This window comes from Myzus persicae, unplaced genomic scaffold, assembly GCF_001856785.1.
Source record: "Myzus persicae strain clone G006 unplaced genomic scaffold, MPER_G0061.0, whole genome shotgun sequence".
Taxonomy (NCBI): domain Eukaryota; kingdom Metazoa; phylum Arthropoda; class Insecta; order Hemiptera; family Aphididae; genus Myzus; species Myzus persicae.
Window position 1 is genome coordinate 54423 of NW_019104059.1, and position 7157 is coordinate 61579.

The 7157-nt window shown below is 30.3% G+C and overlaps 1 protein-coding gene across 5 annotated transcripts in view; it reads right to left on the reverse strand.

Moving 5' to 3' along the window:
- LOC111038194 (C-Maf-inducing protein-like) overlaps positions 1–7157 on the reverse strand; it is a 37190-nt gene that overhangs the window by 16944 nt on the left and 13089 nt on the right. Inside the window, exon 1 of one of the 5 annotated variants that reach the window (XM_022321201.1) lies at positions 4007–4160. The exons of the other annotated variants lie outside the window; for them this stretch is intronic. The gene's annotated coding sequence lies outside the window, so the exon portion shown is untranslated. Of the gene's footprint in view, positions 1–4006; positions 4161–7157 lie in introns of those variants that run through there. 5 annotated transcript variants of the gene reach the window in all.

Sequence of the window (7157 nt, forward strand, 5' to 3'; positions counted from 1 at the left end):
TTACTGTAAAATTATTAATGCTATCTACGTATATAGCTGCAGTTCGGCAATGATATAAACAACTCATCGAGTTCGAACTAAGTGAATTTTGGATACTCAAAAAAGGGGAAACAATTACGTCTTAGTGTTAAAGAGGAGTTACAAGTTTCCCTCACCACGTATAAATAGGTTATGTTGATGTTATAGTCTCAAGTTTTTCAATAAATATTTTTTACATTATTTTAGAAAAAAGCTATACTTAGTATGTTATTATTTATTAAAATGTATTTATTAATACGTCATACTGTCAAGGTCGTATGTGAGTGGGGTCCAAGGGGTCCGGACCTATCCCCCAAATTGCTTAAATAGTTTACAAATGTTTAAAATAACTATTTATTTTTAGTACCAACATAAATATGTTCAGTCATAAATGGTTAAACCTCCAATTTATCAAATTGAAAAGTAAATTTATAATATTTCAAATATGGCGAAACTCTATTTGCATTTTAACATTTAATTCAACTGAAAAAATTGTTTAAAAATAGTATGTCATAACATTAGTGAGATAGAGTTAAATGCACTTCGTGCCGTTGTCGTTAAGTTAATATAGGTGACTTCGACGATAACAATAAATACCTACATTGAATAATATTGAGTTTTATATTCAATATTATTATTCAGAAGACTCTACACCCGTATGTGTTGTTTCTATCGTACAACATAGCAAAAGTTGTTTTGCGGCAGGATAGGAACACTCCGTCTGTAGTCCTATGGGAGACACTGAAAACTTACACAATGTATTATATGGGAGATAATATTTTCTGTGCTGTAGTGTTTTTATTGGTTTGCTATCATTAATAAGAAAAAAGTTATAATACTTTTCAAAATCCGATATTTTTATGTTTTCCAAATCTAAAAACAGTTGACATATTGGTCTTATACAAAGAATAAAAACTCTAAGACACGGTTAAAATCATCTTTTATTTATGGTAAAATTGTATTTCTTAGTTATAATAAGTGTAGCCTTCTCCATTCTTTCCCATGTGAAACAGTTTTTGCTTTGTCATACATTTGTAAGACGGAGACAATACATGTGGGTATAGCTTCCTCTTAAAATACTCAGCTTAAGGAATAAAAAGATCAATTTTTATTTTATAAAATATTAAATATGCGTATAAAAATCAACAAATATATGCACTTTTTCCGCAAAATTGAAAAAATATGCAAAATACCTATGCATTTTAAATTTTTGATTTTTTTTCTCACTTTTGTACAACTCGGATTTTTAGATTGGTCTGTTATTTTGAACTTCCGACCCCTAGCTATAATATTTTAATACATTTTATAATTTTTTGTAAACATTTTAAAGTTAAAAATTGTGTAATGAATACTTATTTATGTATTATATTTGTAATTTATTGCATGGTGTTGCAAATTCATACAATGTTTATTGTATATATTATACTAAAAATAAGTAGCTATAAACTAACGGTTTTTCCAAGCCAACAATTTTAAATAACGCAATAAATTCTTAGTAAAAAACATAAAAGTGATATCCAACGATAATTCAATACAAAATATGTATTCTAATATTTCTAATCTTATACTATACCTAAAAATAGTCAATTTTTATATTTTCTGAGAAATCACAAGATGATAGCCATATAATAATAATATTATTCATATGTAGGCACAATTATCATATTATTATGCAATATTATTTAGGAATAAAATATTCAATATTCGCGTAATACTATTAAACAGTTGCCAAATTATCTCGGTTCACTTTTTTTGATTCAACCACACCAATGTATAACATGACCAAATTCATAATATGACGAAATACATCGATTTGTGTCATTATAAATTTCGTTTTACTACGTATAAACTGCAATCATTATTTGTTCTAGATTCTTCAAAAAAACAAATAAAATAAAAAAAAGGTTATATAGGTAATATAGGTACCTATACGACTATGCCATAAGTGTAATAATATGTCGATAGAAGTACAAAACATTTGTAAACAACGGGATACGCTCACAGCATTTACCATTATCGCACGTTCGCATAAAACCGTATAGTATACTCGACGGTTCATTTAACTGACAGCCAAATAAATTGTACCATTTATATGTATATACACTTTGATTTCCAAAATTAATTATTATTTATTATGCATTTTAGCGATGGATTAAATAGTTATTCAAAAACGGTAGGTGTCCTGAAAATGTCAAGTCAAAAACCAATTATTGCATGAATACATTTGCAAAATAAAAAAACCATTTAAAGGCGAGAACATTTAATGTTATAAATCAAAATCTAATAGATAAGACGTAACCATAGGTGTGCGTAGACTTTGCTCACACTGTGTGTGCCATATGGCTAATAACAATATTTTTATAGTGATACGGACCCAATTAAACTTCAATTACGTACAAAAAAAGGTATATTTGCAATATTTTCCAATGCAAATTTCTTATTTCAACTAAAACTAGATAACACTGTGTGATTCAACAAAATATGCTCATTGCTCACCCCCGTTTATTTTCTTTAATTTATTCAAATTCTGATCAGTGCAATATTTTTAGTATACTTGAGCACTTTGCATGTTTTCACTTATTTTCATTTTTGTGTAATTAAAGGAGTATTCTCTTGTGATTCAAACATTTTTTTTTCAATTGAAACCTAAATTTTTTTACTTCAAATTATTATGCAGATCATTTTTTTTTTGTATATGTTAATGTGCCTAAAAATTAAAATTTGAATAAGCAGCTATAAAAATAGTGTAGCAGAAACATAAAACCTACTAATATATTATGTAATATTGGTTCTAGTATGTATTATATTTAGAAATTCTTACAAACTGTAGGTGTAAAATTACATAAATATTAATATGTCAATTTTTGAAATCATTATAGACCAAAGTATTCTTCCGAGCTCACAAACCTAGATTTATTGTTCTTAGTACACAAAGTTGAATAACTCAAAAACTACTCTTTCAAATTTCTATTTCAAAATGTATTTCGACATTATCAAAAAATCACCTGATTGAAAATTTAAACATGGTGAGTTGTCATTTAAAAATAACAATTTAGAATCACCTCAGAACACTGCTAAAATGGTATAACAAATAATATGGTCCTTAAGTATAAATAAATATTCCAAGGCTCATAATTTAAGGAAAAACTAAAACTGAACATATTTATGAATCACCCATGCAGTACGTTACCAAACGAAACAAAACTCTATCTTAGTAAGTATCGAAATAATCACCATAGATGATGCTATTAGTATTTGGGGTGTTAAATTATATTTTTACATAGACGAAATATCGTGAACTTTTCTTGTAATAATATTAGGTATATCATGCGTAATGATATTATCACAAAAACAAACACGGTACGGTAAATGGAGTTAGGGGTGTCGTATGAATCTCCTCCCCTCACCCGCTTCAGTGTACTTACTGCAGTGCAGAACTATACTTAAATAGTATTACACATCAATGCCGTTGCGGTTTTTTTTTATGGAAATACACAGTTTCACAATATATTACACGCACGACCATTACGCCTATATTGTACCTACCTATATACTCGGGGAGGATGTTCGTGAGAATAAAATAATGTGTGCGTATACATGAACGGTAGAACGCGTTCACGTGCTAGCGTGAGCGTGTTGAAAATATACAAATATATACGATAATATAATATTACACCGTACCCACCTATATGATATTATGGGCTATGGCTATCAACATCGTGCACGCGTGGTATAGATAATAATATAATATTGTGATATATTACCGCGATCGATGCAGGCGAATGAAAAAACAATACAACTGAACTACGATTCGCTATTGTAGCGTTTTATTTATTATATTTATACCGTCCAATTATTAATATAGCGACCAATAGTGGGTAGGTGCCTACGTATAGTAGTTATTCCGTTTCATGAGCGCGTATGATATTATTATTAAATTATATTAGACGATAAAAATTATTGTTATGTTATTATTATTATTACGCACAGAGTCGGATTGCAGCTTTTTACACATACACACACACACACACACGACGATGATTGTAGCGATATAACATAAAGTTGTACATATTATTAATAACGGTAAAATACAGAGGAACTCGTGGCAACCAGTACTTATACGATTTTAAAAAATGTAAACTTTAAATACATTAATGGACGGCCAAATGTTTACCATTTTATAATACTGCGCACCGCGGACACGAGTCGCACTGAAACGTAAAACTGCACCGAACGACATTCAACGTACAACACAATATTGTAATATTATTATAATCTCGTTCTGTCTAGTCTGTTTCGTTCACGATGGTTGCAGTGTGACGTAGGTAGGTAAACGCCAAACTCACAAACGCAATAGCTATACGGAATACGATAAATTGATCATTATAATTTATATTGGGTTCGCCACATAATATTATCGTTATTAAATATATTATAGTATATATATAGTTGGATATTATTGTCAGTGCAGTAACTAAACCAATTGAAGGGGTTCGGGAAGTTGAAATTTGCGGTCATTTTTGTTGTTGTTATTTTTCAGTTATATCATTTATATAATTTTTAACAATCTTAAACTTTGAGATTATTAAATTATTTTACAAGAAATAAATGGAAATACTAAATACTTAGTTATATACTAATAAATATAGGATATAGGAGTATAAATTGTTAGATATTTGCTTAAGATGTATTCAACCAAGTATTGAATTGTCATTTGTATCAGAAAATCAAGTTTTAAATTTACAACAAAAAGTTTTGGGGGAAAAACTAGTGTTTAAATTCAGAAAATAGATGTATTTTAGAATTACTAACAACTAATAAGATCTTAAGATTATTTAGTTATTAATTCGTATTTAATTGCCTAAAATTCTCATAAATATATACCTAGTTTTACAAATCATTCGTTGAGCTTTTGCAATGATTAATGACTTATGTGGTATCTGTATAGTTACTTTGAAAATTGAAATTATCTTAATTTACTACTTAAGCCGACTATCGCTATTCACTATCGACATCGTCAAAGAGCTTGCTTGTAGATGACACTTTTGAAGAAACATATTAAATTATATTTACCACATTATAATTTATGGGAACACAGGTATAGGATTGCGTCCATAAATACATCACTCTTTATATAAATTTGTAATTTTTGAATGAGCACTGATTAACATTCTAAAAATATACATGCTATGATCAAGATACGAGTAATGACTTAAATATCATAAACCTTAGTTTTCTTCGCGTCTCGTATGTGTTCATTTTCAAATTCCGGACGACTCATCCACATACATTTTTTAGAAAAAAAGCATATTTTTTAGTAGAATTTCTAACTTAATAACTTATGTTAAGAAAATCTACGATCTTTTAAACAGGCCGCCAACAATAATCCTGAAATTTAAAACATATTTTAATCATACCTACACTTTTCAAGAGCTCAGAAGTCATGAAAGTCCTCTTATCAAAACAATTTACTCAGCGATTTAACATGCATATTGCACGCCCAATTCTTACGTATCTATAGGCTGTAGACAACAGTTAATTTTAACAGATCACCCGAGTTCGATACTTCTTACATTGTATTTGAAATGTTTACATTTAATACGATATTGGCACCCTGTAATTAAAGTTATGCGTGACCAACGAGCACCTAAATCGTTAAGTAGAACGTTCGCGCCCCCGCATGACCAGTGGAATGCGCCAGCTAAGCGTTTCTGTTCGAACGAGTGGGCGATGGACCTTATAGACTTACATTGGCCCGAAAACATCCCTCGCTTCGATCTCTCTCGGTGGCTTTATCTTTCACTCTCTCTCATGCGTACGCGCACGAGAGTTGGCCCGCGATGTGGTTATAAAATTGGACGACGGCCGTTGGCGAAAAATGATTCACATATGATAGTATAGGTACATACTGCATCATTCAGCCACTCCCACCCCACCGCCGAAGACGGGTCCAAACATGTGTTTTGGCGAGAGCCCAATGCCCCTGTTAAGCGCGTCTGAAAGAAATCACGAAAATACTTCTCGTGTCAACGAAGTTTTCCACCGCCCTACTATATAAATACCGTCTTGAGCCTGATAAAAAAAAAACCAAAGACAATAATATTATTATTACAGTGACATGATGCGTGATACGTAACATTATAATATACGAATGTCGTACCATGGAATCTCAATACACCAATCACGTATTTTACTCACCAATCGACAAGATTGCGAGCCTCCAAAAAAGTCGAGGTAAAAATATATAAAATAATGGATATAATTTTGTAAAAAAAAAAACAAACATGAAGTTTTATGGATCTCAGTATAAAATATAAATTATGGAATTCTCATTTTAAATTCTGAGCGGTGCGATGAATGTATTGATTTTACAATGAAATGTGTTTTTATTTTTTTATCTGGCAACAACTTTTGAAATAGATAGCAACAATGCTTCGATTTTCAACTTTGAGGGAAGTTTCTGGTAGGAAATTGGATCTATAGTTAGTACTTGGAGCAATAAAATGTCCAAATACTTATCTAAATAACCAACATAAGCAAAACAAAAATAAAGGAAAAACGGGTAATATAGTATGGGATATGTTAATATTTGCATTTTTTTAATCATGGTACAGTTTTAAAATTATTTTTACTCTTTTTGAGTTTTTATAGATATTTTACATTTTTTTAGTTTATTTTCTATAATGTCAATAATACAATTTGCTTGGTCAAAAACCATAGGAATTCAATACAAGGTTTTCATAAATTATTCAGTATCCAAGGACGCCCGGAAGGGGGGCCCAGTGGGGGCAATGGCCCCCACTGAGATTTTTTATGTCAGTTACAAAGTTAGAAGTTTTTTTACATAAAGCTGGTCTAAGGTATTTAGCGACTATGCGACAATCCTTGTATCTAACAAATCATAAAAAAGCAGCCTGTCGTCGACGGAAATAGAAACCTTTTGACAGACATTATTATTATTACATTTATCTATTCTGGGTAATGTGTTCAGCTATCATGAGTAGAAATGTGCAATTACTATATATAAATCATTATCAAACGATTAACGAAATATTGTGTTTTCCAAGTCCACGTATTGTTGAGTGTTGACTGTTGTTAGCGTTGTTGCCCTACAATTTACAAATTAACCAATTTTTAAG